A 24,011-nucleotide genomic window follows, 5' to 3' on the forward strand; every position below is an offset into this window, starting at 1 on the left:
TGCTGTTGTGGCCAAAATTTGAACTAATACTAATTATTGTTATATTTCGATGACCGGAGATTGAATTCAAACACAGATCTTACAAAACCAGAAAACATTCCATCAAATGCTTTATTCTACCAATACACCACTCTGGAATTTTACTCTATTTATCGACCCCGAACTGATAAAAGGCCTATGTGACCGAAGTGATGGATTTAAATATTCAACTCATCAAAGTATAAGGAATATTCTGAAGTCAAAGATTTTACTCAATTGAATATTGTAAACTGTTATATATATTATATAAAGTATTATAAATTAACTAATCGATAATATTTTATAAATATATAGATATTTAAATTATTAACATGCAGGTTTTGTATGAATACAATAAGTAAGTGATACCAATGCCTAACATAATAAAACCATTAACCTCAGGAGAGGAAAAAAAAAACGCTAGAATCCAGCGAAATTCGATCTCATGACATTCTTTGAGTTAAGCAGATGTAATAGCCGCTACACCGTGGAAACAGTATTTAGTAACCCCGTCAAATATTGTTTTATCATTCACGAGTTGTATCTAATGCTGAATTTAATGTTGAATTCATTTTCAAAACACAATGGAGTCTCAGAAACTGTGAATTAGCTAAATGTATTTAGGGTTTCCAATCCTGCTGCAGTTCACTTTCCATTTAATGTAGACTAATTCGGGGTTGGAGTATTAGCACCAATAACTCTAGTAAATGCAACAAACTAACTATAGCAATCTCCTCTATAAAAAATACCTGTGTAAAATCAAAAGAGAAAGCAAATGATAGGTTCCAGCGAGTTTCGAACTCACGACCTTCTGCGTGTTAAGCAGATGTGATAACCACTACACCATGGAACCAGTTGTTAGTGACACCGTCAAATATTGTTTTATCATTCACGATTTGTATCTAATACAGAATTTAATGTTGAATTCCTTTTCAAAACACAATGGAGTATCAGAAACTGTAAATTAGCTAAAAGTATTTAGGGTTTCGAATCCTGCTGCAGTTCACTTTCCATTTAATGTAGACTAATTCGGGGTTGGAGTATTAGCACCAATAACTCTAGTAAATGCAACAAACTTAATATAGCAATCTCCTCTATAAAAAATTCCGGTGTAAAAGAAAAAGAGAAAACAAATGCTAGGTTCCAGCGAGTTTCGAACTCACGACCGTCTGCGTGTAAAGCAGATGTGATAACCACTACACCATGGAACCATATACCGGCTGTTTTCCATCATTATCATATTATATTGGAGCTGTGAAGAGCAGAGCTGGCCGAATCGTTAGAACGCCCGTCAAAATGAATAGCAGCATTTCGTCCGTACTTACGTTCTGAGCTCAAATTCATACTTTTCGGGTCGATAAATTAAGTACCAGTGAAAAACTGAGGTTGCTGTAATCGACTCATCCCCGACCTCCCCGAAGCTGCTGTTGTGGCCAAAATTTGAAATAATACTAATTATTGTTATATTTCGGTGACCGGAGATTGAATTCAAACACAGAACTTACAAAACCAGAAAACATTCCATCAAATGCTTTATTCTACCAATACACCCTCTGGAATTTTACTCTATTTATCGAGCCCGAACTGATAAAAGGCATATGTGACCGAAGTGATGGATTTAAATATTTAACTCATCAAAGTATAAGGAATATTCTGAAGTCACAGATTTTACTCAATTGAATATTGTAAACTGTTATATATATTATATAAAGTATTATAAATTAACTAATCGATAATATTTTATAAATATATCGATATTTAAATTATTAACACACAGGTTTTGTATGAATACAATAAGTAAGTGATACCAATACCTAACATAATAAAACCATTAACCTCAGGAGAGGGAAAAAAACGCTAGAATCCAGCGAAATTCGATCTCATGACCTTCTGCGAGTTAAGCAGATGTAATAGCCGCTACACTGTGGAAGCAGTATTTAGTAACCCTGTCAAATATTGTTTTATCATTCACGAGTTGTATCTAATGCTGAATTTAATGTTGAATTCATTTTCAAAACACAATGGAGTATCAGAAACTGTGAATTAGCTAAATGTATTTAGGGTTTCGAATCCTGCTGCAGTTCACTTTCCATTTAATTTAGACAAAATCGGGGTTGGAGTATTAGTACCAATGACTATAGTAACTGCAACAAACTAAATATAGCAATCTCCGTTATTAACGAATCCTGTGTAAAATCAAAAGAGAAAACAAAAGATAGGTTCCAGCGAGTTTCGAACTCACGACCTTCTGCGTGTTAAGCAGATGTGATAACCACTACACCATGGAACCAGTTGTTAGTGACCGTGTCAAATATTGTTTTATCATGCACGAGTGGTATCTAATACTGAATTTAATGTTGAATTCCTTTACAAAACACAATGGAGTATCAGACACTGTAAATTAGCTAAAAGTATTTAGGGTTTCGAATCCTGCTGCAGTTCACTTTCCATTTAATGTAGACTAATTCGGGGTTGGAGTATTAGCACCAATAACTCTAGTAAATGCAACAAACTTAATATAGCAATCTCCTATATAAAAAATTCCGGTGTAAAAGAAAAAGAGAAAACAAATGCTAGGTTCCAGTGAGTTTCGAACTCACGACCTTCTGCGTGTAAAGCAGATGTGATAACCACTACACCATGGAACCATATACCGGCTGTTTTCCATCATTATCATATTATATTGGAGCTGTGAAGAGCAGAGCTGGCCGAATCGTTAGAACGCCCGTCAAAATGAATAGCAGCATTTCGTCCGTACTTACGTTCTGAGCTCAAATTCATACTTTTCGGGTCGATAAATTAAGTACCAGTGAAAAACTGAGGTTGCTGTAATCGACTCATCCCCGACCTCCCCCAAGCTGCTGTTGTGGCCAAAATTTGAAATAATACTAATTATTGTTATATTTCGGTGACCGGAGATTGAATTCAAACACAGATCTTACAAAACCAGAAAACATTCCATCAAATGCTTTATTCTACCAATACATCACTCTGGAATTTTACTCTATTTATCGACCCCGAACTGATAAAAGGCATATGTGACCGAAGTGATGGATTTAAATATTTAACTCATCAAAGTATAAGGAATATTCTGAAGTTAAAGATTTTACTCAATTGAATATTGTAAACTGTTATATATATTATATAAAGTATTATAAATTAACTAATCGATAATATTTTATAAATATATCGATATTTAAATTATTAACACACAGGTTTTGTATGAATACAATAAGTAAGTGATACCAATGCCTAACATAATAAAACCATTAACCTCAGGAGAGGGGAAAAAAACGCTAGAATCCAACGAAATTCGATCTCATGACCTTCTTTGAGTTAAGCAGATGTAATAGCCACTACACCGTGGAAACAGTATTTAGTAACCCCGTCAAATATTGTTTTATCATTCACGAGTTGTATCTAATGCTGAATTTAATGTTGAATTCATTTTCAAAACACAATGGAGTCTCAGAAACTGTGAATTAGCTAAATGTATTTAGGGTTTCCAATCCTGCTGCAGTTCACTTTCCATTTAATGTAGACTAATTCGGGGTTGGAGTATTAGCACCAATAACTCTAGTAAATGCAACAAACTAACTATAGCAATCTCCTCTATAAAAAATACCTGTGTAAAATCAAAAGAGAAAGCAAATGATAGGTTCCAGCGAGTTTCGAACTCACGACCTTCTGCGTGTTAAGCAGATGTGATAACCACTACACCATGGAACCAGTTGTTAGTGACACCGTCAAATATTGTTTTATCATTCACGATTTGTATCTAATACAGAATTTAATGTTGAATTCCTTTTCAAAACACAATGGAGTATCAGAAACTGTAAATTAGCTAAAAGTATTTAGGGTTTCGAATCCTGCTGCAGTTCACTTTCCATTTAATGTAGACTAATTCGGGGTTGGAGTATTAGCACCAATAACTCTAGTAAATGCAACAAACTTAATATAGCAATCTCCTCTATAAAAAATTCCGGTGTAAAAGAAAAAGAGAAAACAAATGCTAGGTTCCAGCGAGTTTCGAACTCACGACCGTCTGCGTGTAAAGCAGATGTGATAACCACTACACCATGGAACCATATACCGGCTGTTTTCCATCATTATCATATTATATTGGAGCTGTGAAGAGCAGAGCTGGCCGAATCGTTAGAACGCCCGTCAAAATGAATAGCAGCATTTCGTCCGTACTTACGTTCTGAGCTCAAATTCATACTTTTCGGGTCGATAAATTAAGTACCAGTGAAAAACTGAGGTTGCTGTAATCGACTCATCCCCGACCTCCCCGAAGCTGCTGTTGTGGCCAAAATTTGAAATAATACTAATTATTGTTATATTTCGGTGACCGGAGATTGAATTCAAACACAGAACTTACAAAACCAGAAAACATTCCATCAAATGCTTTATTCTACCAATACACCACTCTGGAATTTTACTCTATTTATCGAGCCCGAACTGATAAAAGGCATATGTGACCGAAGTGATGGATTTAAATATTTAACTCATCAAAGTATAAGGAATATTCTGAAGTCAAAGATTTTACTCAATTGAATATTGTAAACTGTTATATATATTATATAAAGTATTATAAATTAAATAATCGATAATATTTTATAAATATATCGATATTTAAATTATTAACACACAGGTTTTGTATGAATACAATAAGTAAGTGATACCAATACCTAACATAATAAAACCATTAACCTCAGGAGAGGGAAAAAAACGCTAGAATCCAGCGAAATTCGATCTCATGACCTTCTGCGAGTTAAGCAGATGTAATAGCCGCTACACTGTGGAAGCAGTATTTAGTAACCCCGTCAAATATTGTTTTATCATTCACGAGTTGTATCTAATGCTGAATTTAATGTTGAATTCATTTTCAAAACACAATGGAGTATCAGAAACTGTGAATTAGCTAAATGTATTTAGGGTTTCCAATCCTGCTGCAGTTCACTTTCCATTTAATTTAGACAAAATCGGGGTTGGAGTATTAGTACCAATGACTATAGTAACTGCAACAAACTAAATATAGCAATCTCCGTTATTAACGAATCCTGTGTAAAATCAAAAGAGAAAACAAAAGATAGGTTCCAGCGAGTTTCGAACTCACGACCTTCTGCGTGTTAAGCAGATGTGATAACCACTACACCATGGAACCAGTTGTTAGTGACCGTGTCAAATATTGTTTTATCATGCACGAGTGGTATCTAATACTGAATTTAATGTTGAATTCCTTTACAAAACACAATGGAGTATCAGAAACTGTAAATTAGCTAAAAGTATTTAGGGTTTCGAATCCTGCTGCATTTCACTTTCCATTTAATGTAGACTAATTCGGGGTTGGAGTATTAGCACCAATAACTCTAGTAAATGCAACAAACTAAATATAGCAATCTCCTCTATAAAAAATACCTGTGTAAAATCAAAAGAGAAAGCAAATGATAGGTTCCAGCGAGTTTCGAACTCACGAACTTCTGCGTGTTAAGCAGATGTGATAAACACTACACCATGGAACCATATGCCGGCTGCTTTCCATCGTTGTCATATTATATTGGAGCTGTGAAGAGCAGAGCTCGCCGAATCGTTAGAACGCCCGTCAAAATGAATAGTAGCATTTCGTCCGTACTTAAGTTCTCAGCTCAAATTCATCCTTTTCGGGTCGATAAATTAAGTACCAGTGAAAAACTGAGGTTGCTGTAATCGACTCATCCCCGACCTCCCCGAAGCTGCTGTTGTGGCCAAAATTTGAAATAATACTAATTATTGTTATATTTCGGTGACCGGAGATTGAATTCAAACACAGATCTTACAAAACCAGAAAACATTCCATCAAATGCTTTATTCTACCAATACATCACTCTGGAATTTTACTCTATTTATCGAGCCCGAACTGATAAAAGGCAGAAGTGACCGAAGTGATGGATTTAAATATTTAACTCATCAAAGTATAAGGAATATTCTGAAGTCAAAGATTTTACTCAATTGAATATTGTAAACTGTTATATATATTATATAAAGTATTATAAATTAACTAATCGATAATATTTTATAAATATATCGATATTTAAATTATTAACACACAGGTTTTGTATGAATACAATAAGTAAGTGATACCAATGCCTAACATAATAAAACCATTAACCTCAGGAGAGGGGAAAAAAACGCTAGAATCCAACGAAATTCGATCTCATGACCTTCTTTGAGTTAATCAGATGTAATAGCCACTACACCGTGGAAACAGTATTTAGTAACCCCGTCAAATATTGTTTTATCATTCACGAGTTGTATCTAATGCTGAATTTAATGTTGAATTCATTTTCAAAACACAATGGAGTATCAGAAACTGTGAATTAGCTAAATGTATTTAGGGTTTCCAATCCTGCTGCAGTTCACTTTCCATTTAATTTAGACAAAATCGGGGTTGGAGTATTAGTACCAATGACTATAGTAACTGCAACAAACTAAATATAGCAATCTCCTTTATTAAAGAATCCTGTGTAAAATCAAAAGAGAAAACAAATGATAGGTTCCAGCGAGTTTCGAACTCACGACCTTCTGCGTGTGAAGCAAATGTGATAACCACTACACCATGGAACCATATACCGGCTGCTTTCCATCATTGTCATATTATATTGGAGCTGTGAAGAGCAGAGCTGGCCGAATCGTTAGAACGCCCGTCAAAATGAATAGCAGCATTTCGTCCGTACTTACGTTCTCAGCTCAAATTCATTCTTTTCGGGTCGATAAATTAAGTACCAGTGAAAAACTGAGGTTGCTGTAATCGACTCATCCCCGACCTCCCCGAAGCTGCTGTTGTGGCCAAAATTTGAACTAATACTAATTATTGTTATATTTCGATGACCGGAGATTGAATTCAAACACAGATCTTACAAAACCAGAAAACATTCCATCAAATGCTTTATTCTACCAATACACCACTCTGGAATTTTACTCTATTTATCGACCCCGAACTGATAAAAGGCATATGTGACCGAAGTGATGGATTTAAATATTCAACTCATCAAAGTATAAGGAATATTCTGAAGTCAAATATTTTACTCAATTGAATATTGTAAACTGTTATATATATTATATAAAGTATTATAAATTAACTAATTGATAATATTTTATAAATATATCGATATTTAAATTATTAACATGCAGGTTTTGTATGAATACAATAAGTAAGTGATACCAATGCCTAACATAATAAAACCATTAACCTCAGGAGAGGAAAATAAAAACGCTAGAATCCAGCGAAATTCGATCTCATGACATTCTTTGAGTTAAGCAGATGTAATAGCCGCTACACCGTGGAAATAGTATTTAGTAACCCCGTCAAATATTGTTTTATCATTCACGAGTTGTATCTAATGCTGAATTTAATGTTGAATTCATTTTCAAAACACAATGGAGTTTCAGAAACTGTGAATTAGCTAAATGTATTTAGGGTTTCCAATCCTGCTGCAGTTCACTTTCCATTTAATGTAGACTAATTCGGGGTTGGAGTATTAGCACCAATAACTCTAGTAAATGCAACAAACTAAATATAGCAATCTCCTCTATAAAAAATACCTGTGTAAAATCAAAAGAGAAAGCAAATGATAGGTTCCAGCGAGTTTCGAACTCACGACCTTCCGCGTGTTAAGCAGATGTGATAACCACTACACCATGGAACCAGTTGTTAGTGACACCGTCAAATATTGTTTTATCATTCACGATTTGTATCTAATACAGAATTTAATTTTGAATTCCTTTTCAAAACACAATGGAGTATCAGAAACTGTAAATTAGCTAAAAGTATTTAGGGTTTCGAATCCTGCTGCAGTTCACTTTCCATTTAATGTAGACTAATTCGGGGTTGGAGTATTAGCACCAATAACTCTAGTAAATGCAACAAACTTAATATAGCAATCTCCTATATAAAAAATTCCGGTGTAAAAGAAAAAGAGAAAACAAATGCTAGGTTCCAGTGAGTTTCGAACTCACGACCTTCTGCGTGTAAAGCAGATGTGATAACCACTACACCATGGAACCATATACCGGCTGTTTTCCATCATTATCATATTATATTGGAGCTGTGAAGAGCAGAGCTGGCCGAATCGTTAGAACGCCCGTCAAAATGAATAGCAGCATTTCGTCCGTACTTACGTTCTGAGCTCAAATTCATACTTTTCGGGTCGATAAATTAAGTACCAGTGAAAAACTGAGGTTGCTGTAATCGACTCATCCCCGACCTCCCCCAAGCTGCTGTTGTGGCCAAAATTTGAAATAATACTAATTATTGTTATATTTCGGTGACCGGAGATTGAATTCAAACACAGATCTTACAAAACCAGAAAACATTCCATCAAATGCTTTATTCTACCAATACATCACTCTGGAATTTTACTCTATTTATCGACCCCGAACTGATAAAAGGCATATGTGACCGAAGTGATGGATTTAAATATTTAACTCATCAAAGTATAAGGAATATTCTGAAGTTAAAGATTTTACTCAATTGAATATTGTAAACTGTTATATATATTATATAAAGTATTATAAATTAACTAATCGATAATATTTTATAAATATATCGATATTTAAATTATTAACACACAGGTTTTGTATGAATACAATAAGTAAGTGATACCAATGCCTAACATAATAAAACCATTAACCTCAGGAGAGGGGAAAAAAACGCTAGAATCCAACGAAATTCGATCTCATGACCTTCTTTGAGTTAAGCAGATGTAATAGCCACTACACCGTGGAAACAGTATTTAGTAACCCCGTCAAATATTGTTTTATCATTCACGAGTTGTATCTAATGCTGAATTTAATGTTGAATTCATTTTCAAAACACAATGGAGTATCAGAAACTGTGAATTAGCTAAATGTATTTAGGGTTTCCAATCCTGCTGCAGTTCACTTTCCATTTAATTTAGACAAAATCGGGGTTGGACTAATAGTACCAATGACTATAGTAACTGCAACAAACTAAATATAGCAATCTCCTTTATTAACGAATCCTGTGTAAAATCAAAAGAGAAAACAAATGATAGGTTCCAGCGTGTTTCGAACTCACGACCTTCTGCGTGTTAAGCAGATGTGATAACCACTACACCATGGAACCATATACCGGCTGTTTTCGATCATTGTCATATTATATTGGAGCTGTGAAGAGCAGAACTGGCCGAATCGTTAGAACGCCCGTCAAAATGAATAGCAGCATTTCGTCCGTACTTACGTTCTCAGCTCAAATTCATTCTTTTCGGGTCGATAAATTAAGTACCAGTGAAAAACTGAGGTTGCTGTAATCGACTCATCCCCGACCTCCCCCAAGCTGCTGTTGTGGCCAAAATTTGAAATAATACTAATTATTGTTATATTTCGATGACCGGAGATTGAATTCAAACACAGATCTTACAAAACCAGAAAACATTCCATCAAATGCTTTATTCTACCAATACACCACTCTGGAATTTTACTCTATTTATCGACCCCGAACTGATAAAAGGCCTATGTGACCGAAGTGATGGATTTAAATATTCAACTCATCAAAGTATAAGGAATATTCTGAAGTCAAAGATTTTACTCAATTGAATATTGTAAACTGTTATATATATTATATAAAGTATTATAAATTAACTAATCGATAATATTTTATAAATATATAGATATTTAAATTATTAACATGCAGGTTTTGTATGAATACAATAAGTAAGTGATACCAATGCCTAACATAATAAAACCATTAACCTCAGGAGAGGAAAAAAAAAACGCTAGAATCCAGCGAAATTCGATCTCATGACATTCTTTGAGTTAAGCAGATGTAATAGCCGCTACACCGTGGAAACAGTATTTAGTAACCCCGTCAAATATTGTTTTATCATTCACGAGTTGTATCTAATGCTGAATTTAATGTTGAATTCATTTTCAAAACACAATGGAGTCTCAGAAACTGTGAATTAGCTAAATGTATTTAGGGTTTCCAATCCTGCTGCAGTTCACTTTCCATTTAATGTAGACTAATTCGGGGTTTGAGTATTAGCACCAATAACTCTAGTAAATGCAACAAACTAACTATAGCAATCTCCTCTATAAAAAATACCTGTGTAAAATCAAAAGAGAAAGCAAATGATAGGTTCCAGCGAGTTTCGAACTCACGACCTTCTGCGTGTTAAGCAGATGTGATAACCACTACACCATGGAACCAGTTGTTAGTGACACCGTCAAATATTGTTTTATCATTCACGATTTGTATCTAATACAGAATTTAATGTTGAATTCCTTTTCAAAACACAATGGAGTATCAGAAACTGTAAATTAGCTAAAAGTATTTAGGGTTTCGAATCCTGCTGCAGTTCACTTTCCATTTAATGTAGACTAATTCGGGGTTGGAGTATTAGCACCAATAACTCTAGTAAATGCAACAAACTTAATATAGCAATCTCCTCTATAAAAAATTCCGGTGTAAAAGAAAAAGAGAAAACAAATGCTAGGTTCCAGCGAGTTTCGAACTCACGACCGTCTGCGTGTAAAGCAGATGTGATAACCACTACACCATGGAACCATATACCGGCTGTTTTCCATCATTATCATATTATATTGGAGCTGTGAAGAGCAGAGCTGGCCGAATCGTTAGAACGCCCGTCAAAATGAATAGCAGCATTTCGTCCGTACTTACGTTCTGAGCTCAAATTCATACTTTTCGGGTCGATAAATTAAGTACCAGTGAAAAACTGAGGTTGCTGTAATCGACTCATCCCCGACCTCCCCGAAGCTGCTGTTGTGGCCAAAATTTGAAATAATACTAATTATTGTTATATTTCGGTGACCGGAGATTGAATTCAAACACAGAACTTACAAAACCAGAAAACATTCCATCAAATGCTTTATTCTACCAATACACCCTCTGGAATTTTACTCTATTTATCGAGCCCGAACTGATAAAAGGCATATGTGACCGAAGTGATGGATTTAAATATTTAACTCATCAAAGTATAAGGAATATTCTGAAGTCACAGATTTTACTCAATTGAATATTGTAAACTGTTATATATATTATATAAAGTATTATAAATTAACTAATCGATAATATTTTATAAATATATCGATATTTAAATTATTAACACACAGGTTTTGTATGAATACAATAAGTAAGTGATACCAATACCTAACATAATAAAACCATTAACCTCAGGAGAGGGAAAAAAACGCTAGAATCCAGCGAAATTCGATCTCATGACCTTCTGCGAGTTAAGCAGATGTAATAGCCGCTACACTGTGGAAGCAGTATTTAGTAACCCTGTCAAATATTGTTTTATCATTCACGAGTTGTATCTAATGCTGAATTTAATGTTGAATTCATTTTCAAAACACAATGGAGTATCAGAATCTGTGAATTAGCTAAATGTATTTAGGGTTTCGAATCCTGCTGCAGTTCACTTTCCATTTAATTTAGACAAAATCGGGGTTGGAGTATTAGTACCAATGACTATAGTAACTGCAACAAACTAAATATAGCAATCTCCGTTATTAACGAATCCTGTGTAAAATCAAAAGAGAAAACAAATGATAGGTTCCAGCGAGTTTCGAACTCACGACCTTCTGCGTGTTAAGCAGATGTGATAACCACTACACCATGGAACCAGTTGTTAGTGACCGTGTCAAATATTGTTTTATCATGCACGAGTGGTATCTAATACTGAATTTAATGTTGAATTCCTTTACAAAACACAATGGAGTATCAGAAACTGTAAATTAGCTAAAAGTATTTAGGGTTTCGAATCCTGCTGCATTTCACTTTCCATTTAATGTAGACTAATTCGGGGTTGGAGTATTAGCACCAATAACTCTAGTAAATGCAACAAACTAAATATAGCAATCTCCTCTATAAAAAATACCTGTGTAAAATCAAAAGAGAAAGCAAATGATAGGTTCCAGCGAGTTTCGAACTCACGAACTTCTGCGTGTTAAGCAGATGTGATAAACACTACACCATGGAACCATATGCCGGCTGCTTTCTATCGTTGTCATATTATATTGGAGCTGTGAAGAGCAGAGCTCGCCGAATCGTTAGAACGCCCGTCAAAATGAATAGTAGCATTTCGTCCGTACTTAAGTTCTGAGCTCAAATTCATCCTTTTCTGGTCGATAAATTAAGTACCAGTGTAAAACTGAGGTCGATGTAATCGACTCATTCCCGACCTCCCCCAAGCTGCTGTTGTGGCCAAAATTTGAAATAATACTAATTATTGTTATATTTCGGTGACCGGAGATTGAATTCAAACACAGATCTTACAAAACCAGAAAACATTCCATCAAATGCTTTATTCTACCAATACATCACTCTGGAATTTTACTCTATTTATCGAGCCGGAACTGATAAAAGGCAGAAGTGACCGAAGTGATGGATTTAAATATTTAACTCATCAAAGTATAAGGAATATTCTGAAGTCAAAGATTTTACTCAATTGAATATTGTAAACTGTTATATATATTATATAAAGTATTATAAATTAACTAATCGATAATATTTTATAAATATATCGATATTTAAATTATTAACACACAGGTTTTGTATGAATACAATAAGTAAGTGATACCAATGCCTAACATAATAAAACCATTAACCTCAGGAGAGGGGAAAAAAACGCTAGAATCCAACGAAATTCGATCTCATGACCTTCTTTGAGTTAATCAGAGGTAATAGCCACTACACCGTGGAAACAGTATTTAGTAACCCCGTCAAATATTGTTTTATCATTCACGAGTTGTATCTAATGCTGAATTTAATGTTGAATTCATTTTCAAAACACAATGGAGTATCAGAAACTGTGAATTAGCTAAATGTATTTAGGGTTTCCAATCCTGCTGCAGTTCACTTTCCATTTAATTTAGACAAAATCGGGGTTGGAGTATTAGTACCAATGACTATAGTAACTGCAACAAACTAAATATAGCAATCTCCTTTATTAAAGAATCCTGTGTAAAATCAAAAGAGAAAACAAATGCTAGGTTCCAGCGAGTTTCGAACTCACGACCTTCTGCGTGTTAAGCAGATGTGATAACCACTACACCATGGAACCAGTTGTTAGCGACACCGTCAAATATTGTTTTATCATTCACGATTTGTATCTAATACTGAATTTAATGTTGAATTCCTTTTCAAAACACAATGGAGTATAAGATTCTGTGAATTGGCTAAAAGTATTTAGGATTTCGAATCCTGCTGCAGATCACTTTCCATTTAATGAAGACTAAATCGGGGTTGGGGTATTAGCACCAATAACTATAGAAAATACAACAAACTTAATATAGCAATCTCCTCTATAAAAAATTCCGGTGTAAAAGCAAAAGAGTAAACAAATGCTAGATTCCAGCGAGTTTCGAACTCACGACCTTCTGCGTGTGAAGCAAATGTGATAACCACTACACCATGGAACCATATACCGACTGTTTTCCATCATTGTCATATTATATTGGAGCTGTGAAGAGCAGAGCTGGCCGAATCGTTAGAACGCCCGTCAAAATAAATAGCAGCATTTCGTCCGTACTTACGTTCTCAGCTCAAATTCATTCTTTTCGGGTCGATAAATTAAGTACCAGTGAAAAACTGAGGTTGCTGTAATCGACTCATCCCCGACCACCGAAGCTGCTGTTGTGGCCAAAATTTGAACTAATACTAATTATTGTTATATTTCGATGACCGGAGATTGAATTCAAACACAGATCTCACAAAACCAGAAAACATTCCATCAAATGCTTTATTCTACCAATACACCACTCTGGAATTTTACTCTATTTATCGACCCCGAACTGATAAAAGGCATATGTGACCGAAGTGATGGATTTAAATATTCAACTCATCAAAGTATAAGGAATATTCTGAAGTCAAATATTTTACTCAATTGAATATTGTAAACTGTTATATATATTATATAAAGTATTATAAATTAACTAATTGATAATATTTTATAAATATATCGATATTTAAATTATTAACATGCAGGTTTTGTATGAATACAATAAGTAAGTGATACCAATGCCTAACATAATAAAACCATTAACCTCAGGAGAGGGGAAAAAAACGCTAGAATCCAACGAAATTCGATCTCATGACCTTCTTTGAGTTAAGCAGATGTAATAGCCACTACACCGTGGAAACAGTATTTAGTTACCCCGTCAAATATTGTTTTATCATTCACGAGTTGTATCTAATGCTGAATTTAATGTTGAATTCATTTTCAAAACACAATGGAGTATCAGAAACTGTGAATTAGCTAAATGTATTTAGGGTTTCCAATCCTGCTGCAGTTCACTTTCCATTTAATGTAGACTAATTCGGGGTTGGAGTATTAGCACCAATAACTCTAGTAAATGCAACAAACTAACTATAGCAATCTCCTCTATAAAAAATACCTGTGTAAAATCAAAAGAGAAAGCAAATGATAGGTTCCAGCGAGTTTCGAACTCACGACCTTCTGCGTGTTAAGCAGATGTGATAACCACTACACCATGGAACCAGTTGTTAGTGACACCGTCAAATATTGTTTTATCATTCACGATTTGTATCTAATACAGAATTTAATGTTGAATTCCTTTTCAAACCACAATGGAGTATCAGAAACTGTAAATTAGCTAAAAGTATTTAGGGTTTCGAATCCTGCTGCAGTTCACTTTCCATTTAATGTAGACTAATTCGGGGTTGGAGTATTAGCACCAATAACTCTAGTAAATGCAACAAACTAAATATAGCAATCTCCTCTATAAAAAATACCTGTGTAAAATCAAAAGAGAAAGCAAATGATAGGTTCCAGCGAGTTTCGAACTCACGACCTTCTGCGTGTTAAGCAGATGTGATAACCACTACACCATGGAACCAGTTGTTAGTGACACCGTCAAATATTGTTTTATCATTCACGATTTGTATCTAATACAGAATTTAATGTTGAATTCCTTTTCAAAACACAATGGAGTATCAGAAACTGTAAATTAGCTAAAATTATTTAGGGTTTCGAATCCTGCTGCAGTTCACTTTCCATTTAATGTAGACTAATTCGGGGTTGGAGTATTAGCACCAATAACTCTAGTAAATGCAACAAACTTAATATAGCAATCTCCTCTATAAAAAATTCCGGTGTAAAAGAAAAAGAGAAAACAAATGCTAGGTTCCAGTGAGTTTCGAACTCACGACCTTCTGCGTGTAAAGCAGATGTGATAACCACTACACCATGGAACCATATACCGGCTGTTTTCCATCATTATCATATTATATTGGAGCTGTGAAGAGCAGAGCTGGCCGAATCGTTAGAACGCCCGTCAAAATGAATAGCAGCATTTCGTCCGTACTTACGTTCTGAGCTCAAATTCATACTTTTCGGGTCGATAAATTAAGTACCAGTGAAAAACTGAGGTTGCTGTAATCGACTCATCCCCGACCTCCCCGAAGCTGCTGTTGTGGCCAAAATTTGAAATAATACTAATTATTGTTATATTTCGGTGACCGGAGATTGAATTCAAACACAGAACTTACAAAACCAGAAAACATTCCATCAAATGCTTTATTCTACCAATACACCACTCTGGAATTTTACTCTATTTATCGAGCCCGAACTGATAAAAGGCATATGTGACCGAAGTGATGGATTTAAATATTTAACTCATCAAAGTATAAGGAATATTCTGAAGTCAAAGATTTTACTCAATTGAATATTGTAAACTGTTGTATATATTATATAAAGTATTATAAATTAATTAATCGATAATATTTTATAAATATATCGATATTTAAATTATTAACACACAGGTTTTGTATGAATACAATAAGTAAGTGATACCAATGCCTAACATAATAAAACCATTAACCTCAGGAGAGGGGAAAAAAACGCTAGAATCCAACGAAATTCGATCTCATGACCTTCTTTGAGTTAAGCAGATGTAATAGCCACTACACCGTGGAAACAGTATTTAGTAACCCCGTCAAATATTGTTTTATCATTCACGAGTTGTATCTAATGCTGAATTTAATGTTGAATTCATTTTCAAAACACAATGGAGTATCAGAAACTGTGAATTAGCTAAATGTATTTAGGGTTTCCAATCCTGCTGCAGTTCACTTTCCATTTAATGTAGACTAATTCGGGGTTGGAGTATTAGCACCAATAACTCTAGTAAATGCAACAAACTAACTATAGCAATCTCCTCTATAAAAAATACCTGTGTAAAATCAAAAGAGAAAGCAAATGATAGGTTCCAGCGAGTTTCGAACTCACGACCTTCTGCGTGTTAAGCAGATGTGATAACCACTACACCATGGAACCAGTTGTTAGCGACACCGTCAAATATTGTTTTATCATTCACGATTTGTATCTAATACTGAATTTAATGTTGAATTCCTTTTCAAAACACAATGGAGTATAAGATTCTGTGAATTGGCTAAAAGTATTTAGGATTTCGAATCCTGCTGCAGATCACTTTCCATTTAATGAAGACTAAATCGGGGTTGGGGTATTAGCACCAATAACTATAGAAAATACAACAAACTTAATATAGCAATCTCCTCTATAAAAAATTCCGGTGTAAAAGCAAAAGAGTAAACAAATGCTAGATTCCAGCGAGTTTCGAACTCACGACCTTCTGCGTGTGAAGCAAATGTGATAACCACTACACCATGGAACCATATACCGACTGTTTTCCATCATTGTCATATTATATTGGAGCTGTGAAGAGCAGAGCTGGCCGAATCGTTAGAACGCCCGTCAAAATGAATAGCAGCATTTCGTCCGTACTTACGTTCTCAGCTCAAATTCATTCTTTTCGGGTCGATAAATTAAGTACCAGTGAAAAACTGAGGTTGCTGTAATCGACTCATCCCCGACCTCCCCGAAGCTGCTGTTGTGGCCAAAATTTGAACTAATACTAATTATTGTTATATTTCGATGACCGGAGATTGAATTCAAACACAGATCTCACAAAACCAGAAAACATTCCATCAAATGCTTTATTCTACCAATACACCACTCTGGAATTTTACTCTATTTATCGACCCCGAACTGATAAAAGGCATATGTGACCGAAGTGATGGATTTAAATATTCAACTCATCAAAGTATAAGGAATATTCTGAAGTCAAATATTTTACTCAATTGAATATTGTAAACTGTTATATATATTATATAAAGTATTATAAATTAACTAATTGATAATATTTTATAAATATATCGATATTTAAATTATTAACATGCAGGTTTTGTATGAATACAATAAGTAAGTGATACCAATGCCTAACATAATAAAACCATTAACCTCAGGAGAGGGGAAAAAAACGCTAGAATCCAACGAAATTCGATCTCATGACCTTCTTTGAGTTAAGCAGATGTAATAGCCACTACACCGTGGAAACAGTATTTAGTAACCCCGTCAAATATTGTTTTATCATTCACGAGTTGTATCTAATGCTGAATTTAATGTTGAATTCATTTTCAAAACACAATGGAGTATCAGAAACTGTGAATTAGCTAAATGTATTTAGGGTTTCCAATCCTGCTGCAGTTCACTTTCCATTTAATGTAGACTAATTCGGGGTTGGAGTATTAGCACCAATAACTCTAGTAAATGCAACAAACTAACTATAGCAATCTCCTCTATAAAAAATACCTGTGTAAAATCAAAAGAGAAAGCAAATGATAGGTTCCAGCGAGTTTCGAACTCACGACCTTCTGCGTGTTAAGCAGATGTGATAACCACTACACCATGGAACCAGTTGTTAGTGACACCGTCAAATATTGTTTTATCATTCACGATTTGTATCTAATACAGAATTTAATGTTGAATTCCTTTTCAAACCACAATGGAGTATCAGAAACTGTAAATTAGCTAAAAGTATTTAGGGTTTCGAATCCTGCTGCAGTTCACTTTCCATTTAATGTAGACTAATTCGGGGTTGGAGTATTAGCACCAATAACTCTAGTAAATGCAACAAACTAAATATAGCAATCTCCTATATAAAAAATACCTGTGTAAAATCAAAAGAGAAAGCAAATGATAGGTTCCAGCGAGTTTCGAACTCACGACCTTCTGCGTGTTAAGCAGATGTGATAACCACTACACCATGGAACCAGTTGTTAGTGACACCGTCAAATATTGTTTTATCATTCACGATTTGTATCTAATACAGAATTTAATGTTGAATTCCTTTTCAAAACACAATGGAGTATCAGAAACTGTAAATTAGCTAAAATTATTTAGGGTTTCGAATCCTGCTGCAGTTCACTTTCCATTTAATGTAGACTAATTCGGGGTTGGAGTATTAGCACCAATAACTCTAGTAAATGCAACAAACTTAATATAGCAATCTCCTCTATAAAAAATTCCGGTGTAAAAGAAAAAGAGAAAACAAATGCTAGGTTCCAGTGAGTTTCGAACTCACGACTTTCTGCGTGTAAAGCAGATGTGATAACCACTACACCATGGAACCATATACCGGCTGTTTTCCATCATTATCATATTATATTGGAGCTGTGAAGAGCAGAGCTGGCCGAATCGTTAGAACGCCCGTCAAAATGAATAGCAGCATTTCGTCCGTACTTACGTTCTGAGCTCAAATTCATACTTTTCGGGTCGATAAATTAAGTACCAGTGAAAAACTGAGGTTGCTGTAATCGACTCATCCCCGACCTCCCCGAAGCTGCTGTTGTGGCCAAAATTTGAAATAATACTAATTATTGTTATATTTCGGTGACCGGAGATTGAATTCAAACACAGAACTTACAAAACCAGAAAACATTCCATCAAATGCTTTATTCTACCAATACACCACTCTGGAATTTTACTCTATTTATCGAGCCCGAACTGATAAAAGGCATATGTGACCGAAGTGATGGATTTAAATATTTAACTCATCAAAGTATAAGGAATATTCTGAAGTCAAAGATTTTACTCAATTGAATATTGTAAACTGTTATATATATTATATAAAGTATTATAAATTAATTAATCGATAATATTTTATAAATATATCGATATTTAAATTATTAACACACAGGTTTTGTATGAATACAATAAGTAAGTGATACCAATGCCTAACATAATAAAACCATTAACCTCAGGAGAGGGGAAAAAAACGCTAGAATCCAACGAAATTCGATCTCATGACCTTCTTTGAGTTAAGCAGATGTAATAGCCACTACACCGTGGAAACAGTATTTAGTAACCCCGTCAAATATTGTTTTATCATTCACGAGTTGTATCTAATGCTGAATTTAATGTTGAATTCATTTTCAAAACACAATGGAGTATCAGAAACTGTGAATTAGCTAAATGTATTTAGGGTTTCCAATCCTGCTGCAGTTCACTTTCCATTTAATGTAGACTAATTCGGGGTTGGAGTATTAGCACCAATAACTCTAGTAAATGCAACAAACTAACTATAGCAATCTCCTCTATAAAAAATACCTGTGTAAAATCAAAAGAGAAAGCAAATGATAGGTTCCAGCGAGTTTCGAACTCACGACCTTCTGCGTGTTAAGCAGATGTGATAACCACTACACCATGGAACCAGTTGTTAGTGACACCGTCAAATATTGTTTTATCATTCACGATTTGTATCTAATACAGAATTTAATGTTGAATTCCTTTTCAAAACACAATGGAGTATCAGAAACTGTAAATTAGCTAAAATTATTTAGGGTTTCGAATCCTGCTGCAGTTCACTTTCCATTTAATGTAGACTAATTCGGGGTTGGAGTATTAGCACCAATAACTCTAGTAAATGCAACAAACTTAATATAGCAATCTCCTATATAAAAAATTCCGGTGTAAAAGAAAAAGAGAAAACAAATGCTAGGTTCCAGTGAGTTTCGAACTCACGACCTTCTGCGTGTAAAGCAGATGTGATAACCACTACACCATGGAACCATATACCGGCTGTTTTCCATCATTATCATATTATATTGGAGCTGTGAAGAGCAGAGCTGGCCGAATCGTTAGAACGCCCGTCAAAATGAATAGCAGCATTTCGTCCGTACTTACGTTCTGAGCTCAAATTCATACTTTTCGGGTCGATAAATTAAGTACCAGTGAAAAACTGAGGTTGCTGTAATCGACTCATCCCCGACCTCCCCGAAGCTGCTGTTGTGGCCAAAATTTGAAATAATACTAATTATTGTTATATTTCGGTGACCGGAGATTGAATTCAAACACAGAACTTACAAAACCAGAAAACATTCCATCAAATGCTTTATTCTACCAATACACCACTCTGGAATTTTACTCTATTTATCGAGCCCGAACTGATAAAAGGCATATGTGACCGAAGTGATGGATTTAAATATTTAACTCATCAAAGTATAAGGAATATTCTGAAGTCAAAGATTTTACTCAATTGAATATTGTAAACTGTTATATATATTATATAAAGTATTATAAATTAATTAATCGATAATATTTTATAAATATATCGATATTTAAATTATTAACACACAGGTTTTGTATGAATACAATAAGTAAGTGATACCAATGCCTAACATAATAAAACCATTAACCTCAGGAGAGGGGAAAAAAACGCTAGAATCCAACGAAATTCGATCTCATGACCTTCTTTGAGTTAAGCAGATGTAATAGCCACTACACCGTGGAAACAGTATTTAGTAACCCCGTCAAATATTGTTTTATCATTCACGAGTTGTATCTAATGCTGAATTTAATGTTGAATTCATTTTCAAAACACAATGGAGTATCAGAAACTGTGAATTAGCTAAATGTATTTAGGGTTTCCAATCCTGCTGCAGTTCACTTTCCATTTAATGTAGACTAATTCGGGGTTGGAGTATTAGCACCAATAACTCTAGTAAATGCAACAAACTAACTATAGCAATCTCCTCTATAAAAAATACCTGTGTAAAATCAAAAGAGAAAGCAAATGATAGGTTCCAGCGAGTTTCGAACTCACGACCTTCTGCGTGTTAAGCAGATGTGATAACCACTACACCATGGAACCAGTTGTTAGTGACACCGTCAAATATTGTTTTATCATTCACGATTTGTATCTAATACAGAATTTAATGTTGAATTCCTTTTCAAAACACAATGGAGTATCAGAAACTGTAAATTAGCTAAAAGTATTTAGGGTTTCGAATCCTGCTGCAGTTCACTTTCCATTTAATGTAGACTAATTCGGGGTTGGAGTATTAGCACCAATAACTCTAGTAAATGCAACAAACTTAATATAGCAATCTCCTCTATAAAAAATTCCGGTGTAAAATCAAAAGAGAAAACAAATGCTAGGTTCCAGCGAGTTTCGAACTCACGACCGTCTGCGTGTAAAGCAGATGTGATAACCACTACACCATGGAACCATATACCGGCTGTTTTCCATCATTATCATATTATATTGGAGCTGTGAAGAGCAGAGCTGGCCGAATCGTTAGAACGCCCGTCAAAATGAATAGCAGCATTTCGTCCGTACTTACGTTCTGAGCTCAAATTCATACTTTTCGGGTCGATAAATTAAGTACCAGTGAAAAACTGAGGTTGCTGTAATCGACTCATCCCCGACCTCCCCGAAGCTGCTGTTGTGGCCAAAATTTGAAATAATACTAATTATTGTTATATTTCGGTGACCGGAGATTGAATTCAAACACAGAACTTACAAAACCAGAAAACATTCCATCAAATGCTTTATTCTACCAATACACCACTCTGGAATTTTACTCTATTTATCGAGCCCGAACTGATAAAAGGCATATGTGACCGAAGTGATGGATTTAAATATTTAACTCATCAAAGTATAAGGAATATTCTGAAGTCAAAGATTTTACTCAATTGAATATTGTAAACTGTTATATATATTATATAAAGTATTATAAATTAACTAATCGATAATATTTTATAAATATATCGATATTTAAATTATTAACACACAGGTTTTGTATGAATACAATAAGTAAGTGATACCAATACCTAACATAATAAAACCATTAACCTCAGCAGAGGGAAAAAAACGCTAGAATCCAGCGAAATTCGATCTCATGACCTTCTGCGAGTTAAGCAGATGTAATAGCCGCTACACTGTGGAAGCAGTATTTAGTAACCCTGTCAAATATTGTTTTATCATTCACGAGTTGTATCTAATGCTGAATTTAATGTTGAATTCATTTTCAAAACACAATGGAGTATCAGAAACTGTGAATTAGCTAAATGTATTTAGGGTTTCCAATCCTGCTGCAGTTCACTTTCCATTTAATTTAGACAAAATCGGGGTTGGAGTATTAGTACCAATGACTATAGTAACTGCAACAAACTAAATATAGCAATCTCCGTTATTAACGAATCCTGTGTAAAATCAAAAGAGAAAACAAATGATAGGTTCCAGCGAGTTTCGAACTCACGACCTTCTGCGTGTTAAGCAGATGTGATAACCACTACACCATGGAACCAGTTGTTAGTGACACCGTCAAATATTGTTTTATCATGCACGAGTGGTATCTAATACTGAATTTAATGTTGAATTCCTTTACAAAACACAATGGAGTATCAGAAACTGTAAATTAGCTAAAAGTATTTAGGATTTCGAATCCTGCTGCAGATCACTTTCCATTTAATGAATACTAAATCGGGGTTGGGGTATTAGCACCAATAACTATAGAAAATACAACAAACTTAATATAGCAATCTCCTCTATAAAAAATTCCGGTGTAAAAGCAAAAGTGTAAACAAATGCTAGATTCCAGCGAGTTTCGAACTCACGACCTTCTGCGTGTGAAGCAAATGTGATAACCACTACACCATGGAACCATATACCGGCTGTTTTCCATCATTGTCATATTATATTGGAGCTGTGAAGAGCAGAGCTTGCCGAATCGTTAGAACGCCCGTCAAAATGAATAGCAGCATTTCGTCCGTACTTACGTTCTCAGCTCAAATTCATTCTTTTCGGGTCGATAAATTAAGTACCAGTGAAAAACTGAGGTTGCTGTAATCGACTCATCCCCGACCTCCCCGAAGCTGCTGTTGTGGCCAAAATTTGAACTAATACTAATTATTGTTATATTTCGATGACCGGAGATTGAATTCAAACACAGATCTTACAAAACCAGAAAACATTCCATCAAATGCTTTATTCTACCAATACACCACTCTGGAATTTTACTCTATTTATCGACCCCGAACTGATAAAAGGCATATGTGACCGAAGTGATGGATTTAAATATTCAACTCATCAAAGTATAAGGAATATTCTGAAGTCAAATATTTTACTCAATTGAATATTGTAAACTGTTATATATATTATATAAAGTATTATAAATTAACTAATTGATAATATTTTATAAATATATCGATATTTAAATTATTAACATGCAGGTTTTGTATGAATACAATAAGTAAGTGATACCAATGCCTAACATAATAAAACCATTAACCTCAGGAGAGGAAAATAAAAACGCTAGAATCCAGCGAAATTCGATCTCATGACATTCTTTGAGTTAAGCAGATGTAATAGCCGCTACACCGTGGAAACAGTATTTAGTAACCCCGTCAAATATTGTTTTATCATTCACGAGTTGTATCTAATGCTGAATTTAATGTTGAATTCATTTTCAAAACACAATGGAGTTTCAGAAACTGTGAATTAGCTAAATGTATTTAGGGTTTCCAATCCTGCTGCAGTTCACTTTCCATTTAATGTAGACTAATTCGGGGTTGGAGTATTAGCACCAATAACTCTAGTAAATGCAACAAACTAAATATAGCAATCTCCTCTATAAAAAATACCTGTGTAAAATCAAAAGAGAAAGCAAATGATAGGTTCCAGCGAGTTTCGAACTCACGACCTTCTGCGTGTTAAGCAGATGTGATAACCACTACACCATGGAACCAGTTGTTAGTGACACCGTCAAATATTGTTTTATCATTCACGATTTGTATCTAATACAGAATTTAATGTTGAATTCCTTTTCAAAACACAATGGAGTATCAGAAACTGTAAATTAGCTAAAA

The 24,011-nt window shown here is 34.5% G+C and overlaps 33 non-coding genes across 33 annotated transcripts; all 33 read right to left on the bottom strand.

The window, feature by feature from the left end:
- Window positions 1-798: 798 nt before the first annotated feature.
- On the bottom strand, window positions 799-871 carry Trnav-aac (transfer RNA valine (anticodon AAC)). Its single transcript has one exon. It is a non-coding gene; the product is annotated as a tRNA-Val (tRNA).
- A 285-nt stretch (window positions 872-1,156) lies between these two features.
- Window positions 1,157-1,229, bottom strand: Trnav-uac (transfer RNA valine (anticodon UAC)). The gene has a single exon. It is a non-coding gene; the product is annotated as a tRNA-Val (tRNA).
- A 1,006-nt stretch (window positions 1,230-2,235) lies between these two features.
- Window positions 2,236-2,308, bottom strand: Trnav-aac (transfer RNA valine (anticodon AAC)). The gene has a single exon. It is a non-coding gene; the product is annotated as a tRNA-Val (tRNA).
- A 285-nt stretch (window positions 2,309-2,593) lies between these two features.
- On the bottom strand, window positions 2,594-2,666 carry Trnav-uac (transfer RNA valine (anticodon UAC)). Its single transcript has one exon. It is a non-coding gene; the product is annotated as a tRNA-Val (tRNA).
- Window positions 2,667-3,674: 1,008 nt separating this feature from the next.
- On the bottom strand, window positions 3,675-3,747 carry Trnav-aac (transfer RNA valine (anticodon AAC)). Its single transcript has one exon. It is a non-coding gene; the product is annotated as a tRNA-Val (tRNA).
- Window positions 3,748-4,032: 285 nt separating this feature from the next.
- Trnav-uac (transfer RNA valine (anticodon UAC)) lies at window positions 4,033-4,105 on the bottom strand. The gene has a single exon. It is a non-coding gene; the product is annotated as a tRNA-Val (tRNA).
- Window positions 4,106-5,112: 1,007 nt separating this feature from the next.
- Trnav-aac (transfer RNA valine (anticodon AAC)) lies at window positions 5,113-5,185 on the bottom strand. Its single transcript has one exon. It is a non-coding gene; the product is annotated as a tRNA-Val (tRNA).
- Window positions 5,186-5,470: 285 nt separating this feature from the next.
- Trnav-aac (transfer RNA valine (anticodon AAC)) lies at window positions 5,471-5,543 on the bottom strand. The gene has a single exon. It is a non-coding gene; the product is annotated as a tRNA-Val (tRNA).
- Window positions 5,544-6,551: 1,008 nt separating this feature from the next.
- Trnav-cac (transfer RNA valine (anticodon CAC)) lies at window positions 6,552-6,624 on the bottom strand. Its single transcript has one exon. It is a non-coding gene; the product is annotated as a tRNA-Val (tRNA).
- Window positions 6,625-7,633: 1,009 nt separating this feature from the next.
- Trnav-aac (transfer RNA valine (anticodon AAC)) lies at window positions 7,634-7,706 on the bottom strand. Its single transcript has one exon. It is a non-coding gene; the product is annotated as a tRNA-Val (tRNA).
- Window positions 7,707-7,991: 285 nt separating this feature from the next.
- Trnav-uac (transfer RNA valine (anticodon UAC)) lies at window positions 7,992-8,064 on the bottom strand. Its single transcript has one exon. It is a non-coding gene; the product is annotated as a tRNA-Val (tRNA).
- A 1,008-nt stretch (window positions 8,065-9,072) lies between these two features.
- On the bottom strand, window positions 9,073-9,145 carry Trnav-aac (transfer RNA valine (anticodon AAC)). Its single transcript has one exon. It is a non-coding gene; the product is annotated as a tRNA-Val (tRNA).
- Window positions 9,146-10,154: 1,009 nt separating this feature from the next.
- Window positions 10,155-10,227, bottom strand: Trnav-aac (transfer RNA valine (anticodon AAC)). Its single transcript has one exon. It is a non-coding gene; the product is annotated as a tRNA-Val (tRNA).
- Window positions 10,228-10,512: 285 nt separating this feature from the next.
- On the bottom strand, window positions 10,513-10,585 carry Trnav-uac (transfer RNA valine (anticodon UAC)). Its single transcript has one exon. It is a non-coding gene; the product is annotated as a tRNA-Val (tRNA).
- Window positions 10,586-11,591: 1,006 nt separating this feature from the next.
- On the bottom strand, window positions 11,592-11,664 carry Trnav-aac (transfer RNA valine (anticodon AAC)). The gene has a single exon. It is a non-coding gene; the product is annotated as a tRNA-Val (tRNA).
- A 285-nt stretch (window positions 11,665-11,949) lies between these two features.
- Trnav-aac (transfer RNA valine (anticodon AAC)) lies at window positions 11,950-12,022 on the bottom strand. The gene has a single exon. It is a non-coding gene; the product is annotated as a tRNA-Val (tRNA).
- A 1,008-nt stretch (window positions 12,023-13,030) lies between these two features.
- Window positions 13,031-13,103, bottom strand: Trnav-aac (transfer RNA valine (anticodon AAC)). The gene has a single exon. It is a non-coding gene; the product is annotated as a tRNA-Val (tRNA).
- A 285-nt stretch (window positions 13,104-13,388) lies between these two features.
- On the bottom strand, window positions 13,389-13,461 carry Trnav-cac (transfer RNA valine (anticodon CAC)). The gene has a single exon. It is a non-coding gene; the product is annotated as a tRNA-Val (tRNA).
- A 1,006-nt stretch (window positions 13,462-14,467) lies between these two features.
- Window positions 14,468-14,540, bottom strand: Trnav-aac (transfer RNA valine (anticodon AAC)). Its single transcript has one exon. It is a non-coding gene; the product is annotated as a tRNA-Val (tRNA).
- Window positions 14,541-14,825: 285 nt separating this feature from the next.
- On the bottom strand, window positions 14,826-14,898 carry Trnav-aac (transfer RNA valine (anticodon AAC)). The gene has a single exon. It is a non-coding gene; the product is annotated as a tRNA-Val (tRNA).
- A 285-nt stretch (window positions 14,899-15,183) lies between these two features.
- On the bottom strand, window positions 15,184-15,256 carry Trnav-uac (transfer RNA valine (anticodon UAC)). The gene has a single exon. It is a non-coding gene; the product is annotated as a tRNA-Val (tRNA).
- A 1,008-nt stretch (window positions 15,257-16,264) lies between these two features.
- Window positions 16,265-16,337, bottom strand: Trnav-aac (transfer RNA valine (anticodon AAC)). The gene has a single exon. It is a non-coding gene; the product is annotated as a tRNA-Val (tRNA).
- Window positions 16,338-16,622: 285 nt separating this feature from the next.
- Window positions 16,623-16,695, bottom strand: Trnav-cac (transfer RNA valine (anticodon CAC)). The gene has a single exon. It is a non-coding gene; the product is annotated as a tRNA-Val (tRNA).
- A 1,008-nt stretch (window positions 16,696-17,703) lies between these two features.
- Trnav-aac (transfer RNA valine (anticodon AAC)) lies at window positions 17,704-17,776 on the bottom strand. Its single transcript has one exon. It is a non-coding gene; the product is annotated as a tRNA-Val (tRNA).
- Window positions 17,777-18,061: 285 nt separating this feature from the next.
- Window positions 18,062-18,134, bottom strand: Trnav-aac (transfer RNA valine (anticodon AAC)). The gene has a single exon. It is a non-coding gene; the product is annotated as a tRNA-Val (tRNA).
- Window positions 18,135-18,419: 285 nt separating this feature from the next.
- On the bottom strand, window positions 18,420-18,492 carry Trnav-uac (transfer RNA valine (anticodon UAC)). The gene has a single exon. It is a non-coding gene; the product is annotated as a tRNA-Val (tRNA).
- A 1,008-nt stretch (window positions 18,493-19,500) lies between these two features.
- On the bottom strand, window positions 19,501-19,573 carry Trnav-aac (transfer RNA valine (anticodon AAC)). Its single transcript has one exon. It is a non-coding gene; the product is annotated as a tRNA-Val (tRNA).
- Window positions 19,574-19,858: 285 nt separating this feature from the next.
- Trnav-uac (transfer RNA valine (anticodon UAC)) lies at window positions 19,859-19,931 on the bottom strand. The gene has a single exon. It is a non-coding gene; the product is annotated as a tRNA-Val (tRNA).
- A 1,008-nt stretch (window positions 19,932-20,939) lies between these two features.
- Trnav-aac (transfer RNA valine (anticodon AAC)) lies at window positions 20,940-21,012 on the bottom strand. Its single transcript has one exon. It is a non-coding gene; the product is annotated as a tRNA-Val (tRNA).
- A 285-nt stretch (window positions 21,013-21,297) lies between these two features.
- On the bottom strand, window positions 21,298-21,370 carry Trnav-uac (transfer RNA valine (anticodon UAC)). Its single transcript has one exon. It is a non-coding gene; the product is annotated as a tRNA-Val (tRNA).
- Window positions 21,371-22,377: 1,007 nt separating this feature from the next.
- Window positions 22,378-22,450, bottom strand: Trnav-aac (transfer RNA valine (anticodon AAC)). The gene has a single exon. It is a non-coding gene; the product is annotated as a tRNA-Val (tRNA).
- Window positions 22,451-22,735: 285 nt separating this feature from the next.
- Trnav-cac (transfer RNA valine (anticodon CAC)) lies at window positions 22,736-22,808 on the bottom strand. Its single transcript has one exon. It is a non-coding gene; the product is annotated as a tRNA-Val (tRNA).
- A 1,009-nt stretch (window positions 22,809-23,817) lies between these two features.
- Trnav-aac (transfer RNA valine (anticodon AAC)) lies at window positions 23,818-23,890 on the bottom strand. Its single transcript has one exon. It is a non-coding gene; the product is annotated as a tRNA-Val (tRNA).
- Window positions 23,891-24,011: the final 121 nt, after the last annotated feature.

This window comes from Octopus bimaculoides, chromosome 10, assembly GCF_046866305.1.
Source record: "Octopus bimaculoides isolate indiv1 chromosome 10, ASM4686630v1, whole genome shotgun sequence".
NCBI classification, from domain to species: Eukaryota; Metazoa; Mollusca; class Cephalopoda; order Octopoda; family Octopodidae; genus Octopus; species Octopus bimaculoides.